The sequence below is a fragment of the Theropithecus gelada genome, chromosome 18, assembly GCF_003255815.1.
Source record: "Theropithecus gelada isolate Dixy chromosome 18, Tgel_1.0, whole genome shotgun sequence".
Lineage (NCBI taxonomy): Eukaryota > Metazoa > Chordata > Mammalia > Primates > Cercopithecidae > Theropithecus > Theropithecus gelada.
Genome location: NC_037686.1, coordinates 13,684,184 through 13,703,953, shown reverse-complemented (window position 1 = coordinate 13,703,953; position 19,770 = coordinate 13,684,184). Strand labels below are relative to the sequence as shown.

The 19,770-nt window shown below is 43.2% G+C and overlaps 1 protein-coding gene across 1 annotated transcript in view; it reads left to right on the top strand.

The window, feature by feature from the left end:
• Positions 1-19,770, top strand: part of ESCO1 (establishment of sister chromatid cohesion N-acetyltransferase 1) — a 73,804-nt gene that overhangs the window by 6,539 nt on the left and 47,495 nt on the right. The window contains exon 2 of the mRNA XM_025365703.1: positions 7,751-7,879. The gene's annotated coding sequence lies outside the window, so the exon portion shown is untranslated. The remainder of the gene's footprint in view (positions 1-7,750; positions 7,880-19,770) is intronic.

Genomic DNA, 19,770 nt, shown 5'->3' with positions numbered 1-19,770 from the left:
AAAAAAAAAAAAAAAAAAAAAAAAAAAGGTGAGAAATACTTGGGTTACCTTAAATAATAGTAGTTCATTGGGAGGATATGTAGAAATAAAGAAGAGAAGACTTTACGGAGCTAGATCTTGTGGAAGAAAAGAATAGGAATCACCAAACACTAGGCTTTGCTGAAGAACAATTCACCAGGTCTTACAGAAACCTGAATATATTTCGGGACTCAGAGGGTGGCTGAGAATAGTACAGCTCTAGCAGTTGGCTTGCCTTCTTTTAATTCCTCAAGCAGCAGGTATCCTGTAATTCCTAATTTAGTTATTTGCTGTTATAGTAGTAGGTCTTAATCCAGGGTGATTTTGCCTCTGGGGAGACATTTTGCAGTCTAGAGATATTTCGATTGTGAGGAGTAGGGGAAGGGTTGCTACTGGCATCTAGTGGACGGAGGTGAGGGCTGCTGCTCCTCCATGCACAGGACAGCCCCCCACCCCCGCATCCCCCCAACAAAGATTCTATGTGGTTCAAAATGTTAATAGTGGTGAGATTGGAAAACCTTGCTTTGTAGTGGCTAGATATTGGCACCTCTTGGGTCACAAACCCACCCTTGATCTAGTTAGCTATGGGAAGCATAGCATGGTCAGGACTTTGAGAATGTAACTGAATTGTCTAAGGTATTTTTTTTTTAAAGGAGGTGCCTGTGGGCATGGCAGGTTTTTCAGAAAGGAGTTATGAATTTAACAAGCCACTAGACTCAGATTTGCAGTCAGTACTTCTCGTCCCTTTGATGCGGTTAAAAGGTTGTATAGTTGAAATGCATTAAGAATTGGTAAATTATTAAGGAGATTAAGGATCTGTGGTGATCCATGTGAACTTTGAAGTTGATGATGGTGGTAACAGTGTGATTGGAGAAGAAAACTATGATTGAAGAGTTTCTGGTAATCAGTAGGAATACAACAATGAAGAAAGAAAGTTTAATAACAGAATGGCATAAACCTTAAAAGAGACGTGTAAAGAATTTTGTGTAAGATGAAAAATGCTTGTGCTGGGGAAACTGTAGGCCCCTTGATGTGATATAGCCTGCTTAGGAGAGATATTAGTTTCCTATGTCCGCTGTAATAAATTATCAGAAACTTGATATCTTAAAACAATAGAAATTTATTATCTTACATTTGTTCCTTGCCTTATCTAGCTTCTGGTGGTTGCCCTGGCATTCCTGGGCCTATGACCACATTACTCCAATCTCTGCCACCACTTTTGTATTATTTTCTCTTGTCTTGTGTCTGTCTCCTTCTCTTACAGGGATATCTGTGCCACTCTCTTACAAGGATATTTGTTATTGGATTTAGGGCCTACCTGGATAATCCAGGATGATCACATCTCAATATCCTAAATTTAATTATGTCTGCAAAGACCTTTTTTCCCCCAATAAGATAGGTTCACAATCCCTAATTCAGGGATTAGGACACAGGTGTATCTTTTTTTTGGGGGGGGCACCATTTAGCCACTACTGGAGAGTTTTAGAGAAAAGCGTATAAATTGAAGAGAGTGATTTTTTTTTTTCTTTTCATTTCTTTTTTTTTTTTTGCTTTGAGACAGAGTCCCGCTCTGTCGCGAGGCTGGAGTACAGTGATGAGATCTTGGCTCACTGCAACCTCTGCCTCTTGGGTTCAAGCGATTCTTTTGCCTCAGGCTCTTGAGTAGCTGGGACTATAGGCACACGCCACCACGCCCAGCTAACTTTTGTATTTTTAATAGAGACGGTTTCATCACGTTGTCCAGGATGGTCTGAATCTGTTGACCTCGTGATCTGCCCACCTCGGCCTCCCAAAGTGCTGGAATTACAGGTGTGAGCCACTGCACCTGGCCGAAAGTGAATTTTCAATTAAGGCTAGGAAGTAGAATTTGTATTGTGAAGAGATTGAAGGTAGGAAGCTGCTTTTCATAGAAAAAGGGTTCATGACTGGGTGTGGTGGCTCATGCCTGTATTCCCAGCACTTTGGGAGCCTGAGGCGGGTGGATCACAAAGTAAGGAGTTCGAGATCAGCCTGGCCAATATGGTGAAACCCCATCTAAAAATACAAAAATTAGCCAGGCATGGTGGCGCGTGCCTGTAGTCCCAGCTACTGAGGAGGCTGAGGCAAGAGAATCACTTGAACCTGAAAGGCAGAGGTTGCAGTGAGCTGAGATCACGCCACTGCACTTCAGCCTGGGCGACAGAGGGAGAAGCAGTCTCAAAAAAAAAAAAAAAAAAAGAAAGAAAAAGGGTTCATGTGGGACTTGTGGATAAATTTAAGAAAGGAAGAGATCAGCAGTGTAAGGAGAGTTAGAAGGAAGGTAGTAAGGGAAAATAACTGTTATTACAGACTTGCATTTCATTGGTGGGAATGGATCTGTGCAAATTGAAGGCCTTAAGTGTGAGAGGTCTGATGTTCTCGGTAGACTTTACCGTCTTTGCTTTGTGCCATCTTCAAGCTAAGTATTGCTGAGAACTTACTTTACTTTGTTGTCCCGGAAGAGAAATCTTTCCTAGATATTAAGATGGCTTTCTGAATTTTCACCAGTGTTTTATGGAACTGAAGAGGCTTTCATAGCAGCTTGAGGAAAAAGTCCTTCAGTAAATTATGTTGGGATTGAGAGGTATACTGGGCTTGATTCTGCAGTAAATCTGATGGAATTACTGTACCTTGAGATGGCTAGAAGTTTCCAGTAGTATGTTGAAATACAAGACAATTGAATATTGTCTATTTAAAGGCAATAGAGACTATTTAAAGGCAATAAATAAATAAAAAAGTAAAGAAAAAAGTAAAAGAAAAAAACATCAAGATGAGGTTGGGCAAAATAGTCCTAGGGTGTGTAGGAAAAAGGCTGATTAATTTTAAGAAGTGACTTGGAGGGGGAAAGTGGCTACATTGAAGTGATAGGGTAATTGTTTTTTTTTTTTTTTTTGAGACGGAGTCTCGCTCTGTGGCCCAGGCTGGAGTGCAGTGGCCGGATCTCAGCTCACTGCAAGCTCCGCCTCCTGGGTTTACGCCATTCTCCTGCCTCAGCCTCCCGAGTAGCTGGGACTACAGGCGCCCACCACCTCACCCGGCTAGTTTTTTGTATTTTTTAGTAGAGACGGGGTTTCACCGTGTTAGCCAGGATGGTCTCGATCTCCTGACCTCGTGATCCGCCCGTCTCGGCCTCCCAAAGTGCTGGGATTACAGGCTTGAGCCACCGCGCCCGGCTGGGTAATTGTTTTTATTTGACTTGTTGATGTTATCTTTTTTAAAAATTTTTTTTTTTTTTTTTTTTTTTTTTTTTTTGAGACGGAGTCTCGCTCTGTCACCCAGGCTGGAGTGCGGTGGCCGGATCTCTGCTCACTGCAAGCTCCGCCTCCCGGGTTTACGCCATTCTTCTGCCTCAGCCTCCCGAGTAGCTGGGACTACAGGCGCTCGCCACCTCGCCCGGCTAGTTTTTTGTACTTTTTAGTAGAGACGGGGTTTCACCGTGTTAGCCAGAATGGTCTCGATCTCCTGACCTCGTGATCTGCCTGTCTCGGCCTCCCAAAGTGCTGGGATTACAGGCTTGAGCCACCGCGCCCGGCCTAAAATTTTTTTTTTTTGAGATGGAGTCTTGCTGTCTTGCCCAGGCTGGAGTGCAGTGGCGCAATCTTGGCTCACTGTAGCCTCCACTTCCCAGGTTCAAATGATTCTCCTGCCTCAGCCTCCTGAGTAGCTGGGATTACAGATGTGCACCACGCCTGGCTAATTTTTGTATTTTTAGTAGAGATGTGGTTTCACCATGTTGGCCAGGCTGGTCTCAGACTCCGGACCTCAGGTGACCTGCCCACCTCGGCCTCCCAAAGTGCTGGGCTTATAGGCGTGAGCCACCACGCCCAACTGATGTTATCTATTATTAACGTTTCTAAAATTAAATCATCTCTGTATCCTATTTATTTATTTGATATGGAGTCTCACTCTGTTGCTGAGCTTGTAGTGCAGTGGTGTGATCAAGGCTCACTGCAGCCTCCCACCTCAGCCTCCCAAGTAGATGGGACTATAGGTGAACACCACTATGCCCGGCTAATTTTTGTATGTTTTGTAGAGATAAGGTTTCGCCATGTTGTCCAGGCTAGTCTCAAACTCCTGTGCTCAAGAGATTTGCATGCCTAGGCCTCCCGAAGTGTTAGTATTACAGGCGTGAGCCACCGTACCTGGCCCATTTTTCTCTGTGGTTGGCTGTTTTATTAATTTGTAGGATACCTTATACTTAATTGTATAATCTGTGCATACCAATCCTTTGTAAGTTAATATTTTCACCTTTCACGTTTTAGGTCTATAGTCAGTCCATTTGCCATAGACTTTAGTATTGTATGAGGTAGGGATGCAATTTCTTTTTCTTTTTTTTTAGAGTAAAGTAACAGCAAGTTTATTAACAAAGTAAAGGAATAAAAAATGACTACTCCCTAGGCAGAGCAGCCTAGGGATCCAATTTCATTTTTCCCCTATGTGATATTCAGTTATCCCAGTACTACTTCTTTAAGGCGACAGTGCTGTCTCTTATAAACCAAATGATCATATATATTAAATACTTGGTTTGATTCTGGTCTTTTTTTTTTTTTTTTTTTTTTAGATGAATCCTTGCTGGGTTGCCCGGGCTGGAGTGCAGTGGCTGTTTGTAGGCAGGATCATATCACAGTCCAGGCTCAAACTTTTGGGGTCAAGTGATCCTCTCACATGAGCCTCCTGAGTAGCTGGGACTATAGGCATGCGTCAACAGACCCAGGGGCACCTTGTGTTTTTTGTCGTTGTTGTTGTTTGTTTGTTTTTTGTTTTAAAGTTTCGCTATGTTGCCCAGGCTGGAGTAGAACTCCTGGCCTCAAGTGATCCTTCTGCCTTCTCCCAAGTAGCTGAGATCATAGGTGTGTGCCACCACACCTGGCTAATTTATTTTTTGTAGACATAGGGTCTTGCTATGTTGCCCAAGCTGATCTTGAACACCTGGGCTCAGGCAATTCTCCCACCTTGGCCTCTGAAAGTGCTGGGATAATAGGCATGAGCCACTACACCTGGCTACTTTTATCTTTTTTAAAGAAGTTTTTAATGAGAGAGGACTCAAATTACTAAAATAAGGAATGAGAGATATTACCAAAATAAAAAGGGTTAAAAGGGAATATGAACAGTGGTATGCTAACAATTTCGATAACCTAGATAAAATAGACAAGTTCCTATAAACTGACTCAAGAAGAAATAGAAAATCTGAATAGACCTATAACAAAGAGGTTGAATAAAAATACTTCCAAAAATGAAAAGCCCACGCTCAGATGGCTTCACTGATGCAGTCTACCAAACATTTAAAGAAGAATTAACACCAATCCTTCATAGACTTTTCAGAAAATAGAAAAGGAAGGATCTCTTAGTTCATTTTATGAGGCCGATATTACCTTAGTACTAAAAAGACATCAAAGTACTAAAAAGACCTTAGTGCTAGGCAAAGACATCACAAGAAAACTACAGATTAATATTTCTTATTAATATATCCACACAAATCCTCAACTAAATATTTGTAGACTGAGTCCACCAACTTATAAAAATGATCATACACAATGACCAAGTTGCATTTATCCCTGCAGTGCACAGTTAGTTCATCATATGGAAATCAGTATGACACACCATGTTGATAGAATAAAGGAAAGAAACGGACATTATTACCTCAATAGATGCAGAAAAAAAATCTGACAAAATCCAATATTCTTTCATGATAAAACCGCTAAACAAACTAGAAGTAGAAGGGCATCTGTGAAAAATCCACATCTAACATCATACTTAATGGTATGCAGGACTGAACGCTTTCCCCCTAAACTTAGGAATAAGATGAAGATACCTGCTCTTGCCACTTCTTTCAACAGTTGAAAGGAGGAGATTTCCACTGGAGGTTCTAGCCAAGGTAGATTGGCAAAAGGAAAAATAAAAGGCATCCAGTTTGGAAAGGAAGCAGTAAAACTCTCTCTCTTTGCAGATGACGTGATCTTACATGTAGGAAATCCTAAGAAATTCACACAAAAAACCTATTAGAACTAATTAAGTTTAATAATGTTACAGGACACAAGATCAGTGTACAAAAATTTGTTTTTTTTTGTATACTGTGGTGAACCATCAAAAAAGGAAATTAAGAAAATAATTATTTTAGTAAATCAGTATATGGAAGAGATACCTGCATTCCCATGTTCATTGCGGCACTCGTCACAATAGGCAAGACATGGAATCAACCTAAGTAAGTAAGTGTTAATCAGCAGATGAATGGATAAAGAAAATGTGGTATGGAATGGAATATTATTCAGCCATAAAAATATGAAATCTTGTTGTCTACAGCAACATGGATAAAACTGGAAGACATTATGTTGAGTGAAATAGCCAGGCATGGAAAGATTTACTACATATTCTCATTCGTATGTGGGAGCCACAAAAAAGTTGATCCCATGGAGGTAGAGAGTAGCATAGTGGTTACCAGAGGCTTAAGAAGGGTGTGGGGAGGAGAGGATGGAGAGAAGGTGGTTAATGGTTATAAAAATACAGTTAGAAGGAATAAGTTCTAGTGCTTGGTAGCTCACTAGGGTGACTGTAGTTAATAATTTATTGCATATTTCAAAATAACTAGAAGAGATTTGAAATGTTCCTAATACAAGTAATAAGTGTTTGAGGTGATGAATTATCCCAGTTACCATGATTTGATTATTACATGGTTGTATGTCTGCATCAAAATGTCACATATACCGCAGAAATATGTACAATCATTATGTATCAATAAAAAAAATTCTTTTAGGCTGTGCTCAGTGGTTCAAACACCTGTAATCCTAGCATTTTGGGAGGCCAAGGTGGGAGAATGGCTTGAGCCCGGGGGGTTTGAGACCAGCTTGGGCAACACAGGGAGACCCCATCTCTACAAAAAATAAAAAAACTAGTCCGGTTAGGTGGCATGCGCCTGTGGTCCCAGCTCCCCAGGAGGCTGAGATGGGATGATCACTTGGGGAGAGGAGTTTGAGACTTGCCTGGGCAACACAGAGAGACATAGTCTCTCTCTCTCTCTTTTTTTTTTTTCTGAGACGGAGTCTGGCTCTGTTGCCCAGGTTGGAGTGCAGTGGTGCAATCTTGGCTCACTGCAACCTCCGCCTCCCGGGTTCAAGCAGTTCGCTGCCTCAGCCTCATGAGTAGCTGGAATTACAGGCACCTGCCACCACACCCAGCTAATTTTTTGTATTTTTTTAGTAGAGACGGGGTTTCACCATCTTTGCCAGGCTGGTCTTGAACTCCTGACCTCGTGATCCACTCGCCTCAGCCTCCCAAAGTGCTGGAATTACAGCAGTTGTGTAATGTTTTGCCTATAATAGTGAAAAATCATCACAGGTTTTTTTTGTTGTTGTTGTTGTTGAGATGGGGGTCTCACTGTGTCACCCAGACTGGATCACAGCTCACTGCCAGCCTCTGTCTCCTTGGGTTCAGGTGATACTCCCACCTCAGCCTCTGAAGTAGCTGGGACTGCAGATGTGCCACCACACCAGGCTAATTTTTGTATTTTTTGAAGAGACAGAGTTTCATCATGTTGCCCAGGCTGGTCTCAAACTCCTGGGCTCAAGTGATCCTTCCACCTCCACCTCCCAAAGTGCTGCAATTACAGGGGTGAGCCACTGCACCTGACTCGGCCATTTTTTAGTCTAGCTTCATCTAAGTTGTTTTAATGTATCAATTAATAGTGATATTTTTGTATTCTTATTTTTTTTTTCAACAGATTGTCTTTGGCTATAGAGTTTTTTTTTTTTAAAGATTAAACATACAGGAAGTGATAAGAAGTACCATTCATTAGAAGCATCATCCATCAATCAACTTGAAGAAAAAGGTGATATACTATTTCTTTAAGGTAAGTGGCGTATAGTTTTATGATTTAGTATCTTCCAAGATGATTGATCAGTGTGCCAAATATACTTTATATTTTCAGAGAATTTTAACTTACATTTTTATTTTTCAACAAGGTTGTATGTCTACATGATAAAACATTTCAGTGGGTATATAGTGAAAAGTAAGCTTTTCTCATACTCCTGGCACTTGGTCTAGTAATTCTCTTGTTTAAACATCATCACTATTATTAGTTGGTGTCTCCTTCCAGATATGTTTTATGCATAAACAGGCATATGATTCTGTATATTTTCTTCCTTCCACCATCTCCCATTTCTCTCTTTACATAAAGGGAGACATGCTATATTCTTTCTTCTGCACTTTGCTTTTTTGGTTTAATAATGTTTCTTAGTCATAAGTTCATATAATTTATATCTCTATTTGTTGGACAGCTTTATTAAAGCATAATTTATATATAATAAACTGCACTCTCTTAAAATTACAATTTGGTAGTTTTTGACAGATTTAAATATTCATGGAATCACCACTACAGTCAAGATAGAACATTTCTGTCACCTCCAAAAGTTAATCTCTCTCTCTCCACTCTGGATCCCAGGCAATGACTGAGCTGCTTTTTGTCACTGTAGATTAGTTTGCTTTCTCTAGAATTTCCTTTCTTTTTTTTTTTTTTTTTTTTTTTTAGACAGAGTCTCGCTCTGTTGCCCAGCCTGGAGTGCAGTGGCATGATCTCGACTCACCGTAACCTCTGCCTCCTGGGTTCAAGCGGTTCTCCTGCCTCAGCCTCCTGAATAGCTGGGATTACAGGCATTCGCTACCACGCCTGGCTAATTTTTGTATTTTTAGTAGAGGTGGGGTTTCACCATGTTGCCCAGGCTAGTCTAAGGCCCCTGACCTCACATGATCTGCCTGCCTTGGCCCCCCAAAGTGCTGGGATTACAGTGTGAGCCACCCTGCCTGGCCTAGAATTTTTTTTTTCTTTTTTATTAGTGCCTTTATAAGACAGAGTTTCATGAAAAGTGGAATCATACAGTATGTACTCTTTTGTGTCTAGCTTTTTCATTCAGAATGACTGCAAGGTTCATCCATATTGTTTACTATTAGTAGTTTGTTTCTGTTGATTTTGTTGTTGTTGTTTCTGAGACAGAGTCTCACTCTGTCGCCCAGGCTGGAGTACAGTGGCATGATTTCGGCTCACTGCAACCTCCGCCTCTTGGGTTCAATCAATTCTGCTTCAACCTCCTGAGTAGCTGGGATTACAGGTGCCCGCCCACTAAGTTTTGTGTATTTGTAGAGACAGGGTTTCGCTATGTTGGCTAGGCTGGTCTCGAACTCCTGACCTCAGGGGACTTGCCCACCTTGGCCCCCCCAAACTGCTGGGATTACAGGCATGAGCCACTGTGCCTGGCTGTTTCTACTAATTGTTGAATAATTTCTGTTGATTTTGTTTATCCATCCACCTGACTTTTGGGTTGTTTTCACATTTTGGTTATTGTGCATAAAACTGTTCATTTTCTTTTGTGTATTTGTTTTGTTGTTTGTTTTGAGATGGAGTCTTGCTCGTTTACCCAGGCTAGAATGCAGTAGTGCCATCTCGGCTCACTGCAACTTAACGCCTCCTGGTTCAAGCAATTCTCCTGCCTCAGGCTCCCGAGTAGCTGGGATTACAGATGCCCACCGCCACACCTGGCTAATTTTTGTGTGTGTTTTTAGTAGAGACAAGGTTTCACCATGTTGGCCAGGCTAGTCTCAAACTCCTGACCTCAGGTGATCCGCCTGCATCGGCCTCCCAAAGTACTGGGATTATAGGAGTGAGCCACTGTGCCCAACCTCTTTTGTCTATTTAGATATCTAATAGTTTCAGCGCCATCTGTTGAAAAGACTTTCTGGGGCCAGGTGCAGTGGCTCATGCCTGTAATCCCAGCGCTTTTGGAGGCCGAGGTGGGCCGATCATGAGGTCAGGAATTCAAGACCAGCCTGACCAACATGGTGAAACCCTGTCTCTACTAAAAATACAAAAATTAGCCAGGCATGATGGCGTGCGCTTGTAATGCCAGTTACTCAGGAGGCTGAAGCAGGAGAATCGCTTGAACCCAGGAGGCGGAGGTGCAGTGAGCCAAGATGGTGCCACTTCACTCCAGCCTGGGCGACAGAGGGAGATTCCATCCCCCCGCAAAAAAAAGAAAAGAAAAGGCTTTCGGCCGGGCGCGGTGGCTCAAGCCTGTAATCCCAGCACTTTGGGAGGCCGAGACGGGCGGATCACGAGGTCAGGAGATCGAGACCATCCTGGCTGACACGGTGAAACCCCGTCTCTACTAAAAAATACAAAAAACTAGCCGGGCGAAGTGGCGGGCGCCTGTGGTCCCAGCTACTCGGGAGGCTGAGGCAGGAGAATGGCGTAAACCCGGGAGGCGGAGCTTGCAGTGAGCCGAGATCCGGCCACCGCACTCCAGCCTGGGCGACAGAGCCAGACTCAGTCTCAAAAAAAAAAAAAAAAAAAAAAGAAAAGGCTTTCTTTCCCTCTTTGACTTGTCTTGGCACTTTTGTTGAAAATTAACTGACCATACATGTGTAGTCTGTTTCTGGGTTCTCTTTTCTGTTTTGTTGATCTCTGTGTCTTGTGATTGTTATACTGTGTTGATTTTTGTAGCTGTATAGTAAATCCTGAAATTGGATAGTGTTAGTATTTCAGTTCTGCTCTTTTTAAAAAATGTTTTGGTTATTGTACATGGTTTGCATTTTCATACACATTTTAAAATCAGGCTGTCGATTTCTGTATAAAAAGCCTGTGGGAGCCAGGTGTAGTGGTGCATGCCTGTAGTCTTAGCTACTTGGGAGGCTGAGGTAGAAGAATCACTTGAGCCCAGAAGTTTGAGGCTGCTGTGAGTTATGATTACACCACTGCACCCTAGCCTGGGTGACAGAGAGAAACCCCGTCTCTAAATAAAAATAAAAATAAAAATTGGACCTAGAGATCTATTAAAAAGAAAAGCCTGTAGGAATTTTGCCTGGAATTGATTTGAATCTCAGCTCTACCTTGACGTGATTGCATGGTATTCTGTTGTACAAATCTATCATCAATTTTATAAACAGTGTTAGAGTGATGGTTGTTTGTTGGGCGAGGGATTTCAATCTTTTTTTTTTTTTTTTGAGACGGAGTCTCGCTCTGTCGCCCAGGCTGGAGTGCAGTGGCCGGATCTCGGCTCACTGCAAGCTCCGCCTCCCGGGTTCATGCCATTCTCCTGCCTCAGCCTCCCGAGTAGCTGGGACTACAGGCGCCCGCCACCTCGCCCGGCTAGTTTTTTGTATTTTTTAGTAGAGACGGGGTTTCACTGTGTTAGCCAGGATGGTCTCGATCTCCTGACCTCGTGATCCGCCCGTCTCGGCCTCCCAAAGTGCTGGGATTACAGGCTTGAGCCACCACGCTGGCCTCGGATTTCAATCTTTGTTGAAACATTGTTGCAATGAGTTTTGTAGCTGCATGTGTCTTATGCACTTGTGCAAGTATAACTAATATAAAGTCCTGGAAATGAAACTGTTTTTGTTTTTTGAGACAGAATTTCGCTCTTGTTGCCCAGGCTGGAGTGCAACAGTGCGATCTTGGGATCTTGGCTCACGGCATTCTCTGCCTCCTGGCTTCAAGCGATTCTCCTTCCTCAGCCTCCGAAGTAGTGGGATTACAGGCATGCACCTCCATGCCTGGCTAATTTTGTATATTTTTAGGAGAGATGGGGTTTCTCCTTGTTGGTCAGGCTGGTCTTGAACTCCTGACCTCAGGTGATCTGCCTGCCTTGGCCTCCCAAAGTGCTGAGATTACAGGTGTGAGCCATTGCGCCAGGCCTGAAATGAAACTGTTTGAAAATTAGCATGTATAATTTTGATAGGTGGATTGTCCTGCATAGACATTGAATCACTTTTAGTAATGTAAGGTACCTGACACAAACATTTACCAAGAGTGTATTGTTAAACTTCTTGATCTTTGGCCAGTCTGATAGGTGAAAAATGATATTTTGTGTTGGTTTTAATTTGTATTATTATCTTGTTATCTATTATACCAGCCATTTATAGTTATTTCCCTGTAAATATATTTTGTTTATTAGCTTTTGCTATTTCTTGCCAGTATTTTTCCTCAGTTTTGCCCTTCAAACTTGGCTTCTGAATTTTGTGACAAGGCTTAAAAGGCTTTTCTCACTGTGAAAACAAATATTTAAGGATTTCCTGGCCAGACAAGGTGGCTCATGCCTGTAATGTAAGCACTTTGGGAGGCTGAGGCGGAAATATCACCTGAGGCCAGGAGTTCGAGACCAGCCTGGCTAACATGGTGAAACCCCATTTCTACTAAAAATACAAAAAATTACCCGTATGTGGTTGTGCGCACCTATAATCCTAGCTACTTGGGAGGCTGAGGCGGGAGAATCGCTTGAACCCGGAAAGTGGAGGATGCTGTGAGCCAAGATTGCACCATTGCACTCCAGCTTGGGCAACAAGAGCGAAAAAAAGATTTCCCATACTTTAATCTGTGTTTTAATGTTTTTATTTTAATGATTAAAACATTTTTCTTGAACATTTTCTTATTCATAAACTAGAATAGGTTACCTAGATGGTTACCCAGTTTTTCTAACACCAATTAATTAATTAATTAATTAATTAATTGGAGATGGGGTCTCTCTTGCCCAGGCTGGAGTGTAGTGGCGTAATCACGGCTCACTGAAGCCTTGATCTCCCAGGCTCAAGCAATCCATCCATCTCATCTTCCTGAGTAGCTGGGACTACAGGTACACACCACGCCTCGCTGATTTTTTTTTTTTTTTTGAAGTATAGATGAGATCTCACTGTGTTGAACAGTCTGGTCTCATCTTCCTGAGTAGCTGGGACTACAGGTACACACCATGCCTCACTGATTTTTTTTTTTTTTTGAAGTATAGATGAGATCTCACTGTGTTGCCCAGTCTGGTCTCAAACTCTGATTAATAAATTTTTCTTTGAGATGGAATCTTGCTATGTTGACCATGCTGGTGTCAAACTCCTGGGCTCAAGCTATCCTCCTGCCTCATCTCTGGAGTAGCTGTTATTACAGGTGTGTGTGCCCAGCTAACAGCAGTTGTTGAGTAATCTTTTTTCATTAATTTGAAATGAATGAAATGAATACCACCTTTATATGTACTAAATTCCCTGATGGATTAGGGCCTATTTTTATTTTTGTTTTTATTTTTATTTTATTTATTTGTTTTTTGAGATGGAGTCTTGCTCTGTCGCCCAGGCTGGAGTGCAATGGTGCCATCTCACCTCACTGCAACCTCTGCCTCCTGGGTTCAAGCAATTCTCCTGCCTCAGCCTCACGAGTATCTGGCATTACAGGTGCCCACCACCATGCCCAGCTAATTTTGTATTTCAGGCCTGTTTTTAGAATCTGTTTTGTTCTGTTAATCTCTACAAATTGGTATGTTGGAACTAAACTGTTAAATATTACAGCTAAGTGTATTTTAATATCAGTGTAAATCTCCCCTTTTTTTGTTTTTTGAGATGGATTCTCACTCTGTCGCCCAGGCTGGAGTGCAGTGGCGCGATCTCGGCTCACTGCAAGCTCCACCTCCTGGGTTGACGTCACTCTCCTGCCTCACTGCCTCAGCCTCCCTAGCAGCTGGGACTACAGGCGCCCGCCACCACGCCCAGCTAATTTTTTTGTATTTTTAGTAGTTGCTGGGTTTCACCATGTTAGCCAGGATGGTGTCGATCTCCTGACCTTGTGACCAGCCCGCCTTGGCCTCCCAAAGTGCTGGGATTACAGGCGTGAGCCACCGCGCCCGGCCTACCATGTTATTTTTTAAGTTGATTTTTGGCCGGGCGCGGTGGCTCAAGCCTGTAATCCCAGCACTTTGGGAGGCCGAGACGGGTGGATCACGAGGTCAGAAGATCGAGACCATCCTGGCGAACACGGTGAAACCCCGTCTCTACTAAAAAATACAAAAAACTAGCCGGGCGAGATGGCGGGCGCCTGTAGTCCCAGTTACTTGGGAGGCTGAGGCAGGAGAATGGCGTAAACCCGGGAGGCGGAGCTTGCAGTGAGCTGAGATCCGGCCACTGCACTCCAGCCCGGGCGACAGAGCGAGACTCCGTCTCAAAAAAAAAAAAAAAAAAAAAAAGTTGATTTTTGTGTGTGCTTGTGTACGTTTGTGCATGTCTGTGTACATTTGTGCATGTCTGTGTATTGCTATAAATGGCATGTGGTATTTTCTATTATGTATTTCATCTTATTGTTTAGATAGATAGAGCTTTGCTTGCTGAATTTAATGGAAGACTTGTGCAATTCCATAAAGCATGATACTTGATTTTGGTTTGTGCATTCTGAAACCTGAAAAATATATTTGAAAATATCCTCAGTTCATTAACTGCCAAGTCATTCCTTTTATTGGCATGAGTAGACAATCAAGAGTGACTGTATATCCGTATTATCAATAGTGATTCTTGGCCGGGTGTGGTGGCTCATGCCTGTAATCCTAGCACTTTTTTTTGGGAGGCTGAGGCAGGCAGATTGCCTGAGCTCACGAGGTCGAGACCAGTCTGGGCAACACCGTGAAACCCTGTCTCTACTAAAATACAAAAAATTAGCTGGGCGTGAGTAAAAAATTACTCACAGAAAGTAATTCTTTTTTTTTTTTTTTGAGATGGAGTTTCGCACTTGTTGCCCAGGCTGGAGTCCAATGGCACGGTCTCAGCTTACCGCAACCTCCGCCTCCTGGGTTCAGGAGATTCTTCTGCCTCAGCCTCCCGAGTAGCTGGGATTACAGGTATGCGCCACCATGCCCAGCTAATTTTGTATTTTTAGTAGAGATGGGGTTCCTCCATGTTGGTCAGGCTAGTCTCGAACTCCTGACCTCAGGTGATCCGCCTGCCTTGGCCTCCCAAGGTGCTGGGATTACAGGTATGAGCCACCGCACCTGGCCAATAGTAATTCTTAAACTAACTTATTTATACTTATATTTATTCATATAAACTTCAGTAACTACACATGTGCAGTCTCTTTTTTTTGTTTGGTTTCTGAACTCCCTCCTTTTTTTTTTTGTTTTAACACTTTTTTTTTTTTTGGTGCACATTCTCTTGTAGACCCCAGAGGAATATGTTTGGGAGTTAAATTTTTTGACACCCTGCATATCTGAAAATTATCTAGACTCCACACTTAATTGGGCATTGAATTCTACTTGAGACATAATTTTTCTTCAGCATTTTGAATAATTTTCCCATTATCTTGCTTCCAGTGTTGCTGTGGAAGGTTTGTTGTAATTCTGATCTTAATCATCTGTAAGTGGTCAGAATTCTTCCCCCTCTACAAATTTGAGAGGCATCTTTTTATCCTTATGATAGGTTTTTTAAAAATTAAAAAGTTTTTTTCCTCATTGCCAGGAGAAACATAGAAAGACTGAAAAAAATTTTTTTTGGGCTGGGCGTGGTGACTCATGCCTGTAATCCCAGCACTTTGGGAAGCCGAGGCAGTTGGATTACCTGAGGTCAGGAGTTCAAGACCAGCCTGACCAATACACTGAAACCCCATGTTTACTAAAAATACAAAAAACATTAGCCGGGTGTGGTGGCACATGCCTGTAATCCCAGCTACTCAGGAGGCTAAGGCAGGAGAATTGCTTGACCCTGGGAGACAGAGGTTGCGGTGAGCCAAGATTGTGCCACTGCACTCCAGCCTGAGCAACAGAGCGAGATTCCATCTCAAAAAATAAAATAAAATAAAAAATAAATAAATAAATTTTTTTCATCCGTTGTTCTAGGTACTCTTAGGTCCCCTCCCTGCTTTGTGTGTGTGTGTGTGTGTGTGTGTGTGTGTGTGTGTGTGTGAGAATCTCACTCTGTTTCCCAGGCTGGAGTACAGTGAGTGGCATGATCTCAGCTCACTGCAACCTCTGCCTCCTTGGTTCAAGCAATTTTCCTGCCTCAGCCTCCCGAGTAGCTGGGATTACAGGTGCCTGCCTCCATGCTCAGCTAATTTTTTTGTATTTTTAGTAGAGACAGGGTTTCACCATGTTGGCCAGGCTGGTCTTGAACTCCTGACTTCATGATTCACCTGCCTTGGCCTCCCAAAGTGCTGGGATTACAGGCGTGAGCCACTATGCCTGGCCCCATTTTTTTGTTTTTGTTTTTTAAAGAGATGATGTCTTTGTCACTCAGTCTGGAGTGCAGTGGCATGATCATAGTTCACCGCAGCCTCAGACTCCAGAGCTCATGTCATCCTTCTGCCTCAGCCTCCTGAGTAGCTGGGCCTGTCTGTAGGCATGTGCTACCGTGCTCAGCTTATTGGAACATTTTTTGGCCAGGTACAGTGGCTCATGCCTGTAATCCTAGCAGTTTGGGAGGCCAAAGTGGGTGGATCACTTGAAGTCAGGAGTTTGGGACCAGCTTGGCCAACATGGTGAAACTCCATCTCTACTAAAAATACAAAAAAGGCCAGGCGCAGTGGCTCATGCCTGTAATTGCAGCACTTTGGGAGGCTGAGGCAGGCAGATCATGAGGTCAGGAGTTCGGGACCAGCCTGGCCAACATGGCAAAACCTGATCTCTACTAAAAATACAGAAAAATTAGCCAGTCGTGGTGGCACGCACGTGCCTGTAATCCCAGCTACTCAGGAGGCTGAGGCAGGAGAATCACTTGAACCCAGGAGGTGGAGGTTGTAGTAAGCCGAGATTGTGCCACTGCACTCCAGCTGGGGCAACAGAGTGAGACTCCATCTTGGTGGGAAGCAGGGGAAAGTAGCCAGGTGTGGTGGTGCATGCCTGTAGTTCCAGCTGCTTAGGAAGCTAAGGCACGAGAATTGCTTGAACTCAGGAGGTGGAGGTTGCAGTGAGCTGAAATTGTGCCACTGCATTCTATCCTGGACGACAAAGCGAGACTCTGTCTCAAAAAAACATTTTTTTTCTTTTCTTTCTTTCTTTTTTTTTTTTTTTGTGGTAGATCTTGCTCTGTTACTCAGGCTGGTCTGGAACTCTTGGCCTCAAGTGATCCTCCTGCCTCAGCTTCCCAGAGTAGCTGGGATTATAGACGTGCCACTGCACCTGGCAGTCTTGGCCCTTTTAATCTGGAAACTCATGTCATTCAGGTCTAGGAAAATTTCTTGAGTTCTTGAATTTTTTTTTTTCCCCCAGTGCTTTTTTTCTGTTCCCTGAAAGGTCCAGTTAATGGCCTGTTGGACCTCATGGCTTGTCCTCTAGTTTTCCTATTTTTTTCCTCCCATGTACCATCTTAGTCATTTTGATGTACTTTATAGGAGAGCTCCTTATCTTTACCTTCCGATGTGTCTGTTGACTTTTTCATTTTTTTTGTAGTGTTTTTAATTTTCAAGAGTTCTTTTTTGTATGCTGTTCTTGTATATCTGTTTCTTGACAAATTAGCTTATTTTTAGTTTTTGTCTCTAATTTTTTCTTCAGAGCTACTTTTTTTCTGTTTTTTCTTCGTATGAAGGTTTTTCTTGTGTTTGTGGCGATTCTTGTTTAACTGCTCATGGTTAAAAGTGATTGGAAATTGTGTGTATTTGGATGGTAGAGTGGCGGGTAGACTCCTGACTATAGGGTGTGTGTTTGTGTTTGTGTCTTAGTGATTATAGGTAGACGTTATCAATATTTTTAGGTATTTTCTCTAGGGCTTGCCAAATTCGGTAGTACTCATCTTCAGAACATAGTATTTCCATTTCCTTAGTAGAAGGTGTATGCTTGGAGCCTCTAGGAGCTATCCTCTAGGAGCCTTGGTGAGTAGGCAAAGAGGGTTTTGAATGTACAGAGTGAGTTTCAGCAATCGGTGTGTATATTCCTATTTATTTCTTCTGTTATCGATATGATACTTCCATCCTCAACTGTGCATCCTCAACTGTGTTGAGCCTGCAGACCTCCTGTTTCACTCCTAGAGATTTATACCGCTAGTCTTCTGAGTGCTAGTAGTGGGAATGGCAATCTGGGAGTCTCTCTGCTTTTTTCTTTTTTTGTGTGTGGAATGGAGTCTAGCTCTGTCGCCCAGGCTAGAGTGCAGTGGTTTGATCTCGGCTCACTGCAAGCTCCGCCTCCCAGATTCAAGCAATTCTCCTGCCTCAGCCTCCCCAGTAGCTGGTACTACAGGCGCATGCCACCACGCCAAGCTAAGTTTTTGTATTTTTAGTAGAGACGGGATTTCACCGTGTTAGCCAGGATGGTCTTGACCTCCTGACCTTGTGATCTACCTGCCTCAGCCTCCCAAAGTGCTGGGATTACAGGTGTGAGCCACCACTCCTAGCCTGTTTTTTTTTTTTTTTTTTTAAAGACGGAGTCTCTTGTTGTCCAGGGTGGAGTGCAATGGCACAATCTGAGTTCACTGCAGCCTCTGCCTCCCAGGTTCAAGTGATTCTCCTGCCTCAGCCTCCTGAGCAACTGGTATCACTGGTATGCAGCACTACGCCCAGCTAATTTTTTTGTATTTTTAGTAGAGATAGGGTTTCACCGTGTTGGCCAGGCTAGTCTTGAGCTCCTGGCGACAAGTGATTCGCCTGCCTCGACCTCCCAAATTGCTGGGATTACAGGCATGAGCCACTGTGCCCAGCCCTATCTGCTTTTTTGAGTCCCATTTTCTTGTTTTTTTTTTTAGACAAGAGTCTTGCTCTGTCGCCCAGGCTGGAGTGCAGTGGCACAATCTCAGCTCACTGCAACCTCCGCCTCCGGGTTCAGGTGATTCTCCTGCTTCAGCCTCCCAAGTAACTGGGATTACAGGCACCCACCACCACGCCCGGCTAATTTTTGTGTTTTTAGTAGAGTTTCACCGTCTTGGCCAGGCTGGTCTTGAACTCCTGACCTCGTGATCCACCTGCCTTGGCCTCCCAAAATGCTAGGATTACAGGTGTTAGCCACCGTGCCTGGCCTTTTGAGTCTCATTTTTATCCCCATCTCTATGGAGTCTGATACTGCCAATTCCTGAGTCTTGGTGTATAAATAGATCTTCTCAGCTTTTCACATTTCTACCTGAAGATTCAGATTTTCTTGAGTCTACTAAGTCAGTTATTTTTCCTTCTCTGTAGCATCTGTACTTCTAAATTTTTATCATGTACTCACTTGTTCTGTATCCTTTGGGTTTATGGCTTTGTCTTGGCTTTTTATTTACTTATTTTTAGAGATGGGGTCTCGCTCTTTTGTCCAGGTTGGAGTGCACTGGCATGATTATAGCTTACTGCAACCTTCAACTCCTGGGCTCAAACAATCCTCTTGTCTCAGTCTCCCAAGTAACCTGGACTGTGGGTGCATGCCACAACGCCTGGCCAATTTTTAATTTTTGTAGAGACAGAATCTTGCTGTGTTTTCCAGGCTGGTCACAAACTCTAGGCTTTAAGCGATCCTTCTTCCTCAGCCTCTGGAGTTGCTAGGATTACAGGTGTGAGCCACCACAACTGGGTCTTGTTTTAGTTCCTCTATTGCTTTTTTTTCCAGTAGGGTTTGAATGGGAATAGAGGTAAATGTGTGTGCTTAAATCTTCCTCCTTTGACTGTATTTCAGTCTTTTTCTATGTATATAGTTATCTATGTGCATTGTTTTTTCCCCCATGTAGGATTTTACTTTATTGGTTTACCCCATTTTATGCTTATATTATGAATTGTTTTTCGTCTTTTTTTTTTTTTTTTTTTGAGACGGAGTCTCGCTCTGTCGCCCAGGCTGGAGTGCAGTGGCGCGATCTCGGCTCACTGCAAGCTCCGCCTCCCGGGTTCATGCCATTCTCCTGCCTCAGCCTCCCGAGTAGCTGGGACTACAGGCGCCCGCCACCTCGCCCGGCTAGTTTTTTGTATTTTTTAGTAGAGACGGGGTTTCACCGTGTTAGCCAGGATGGTCTCGATCTCCTGACCTTGTGATCCGCCCGTCTCGGCCTCCCAGCACTTTGGGAGGCCGA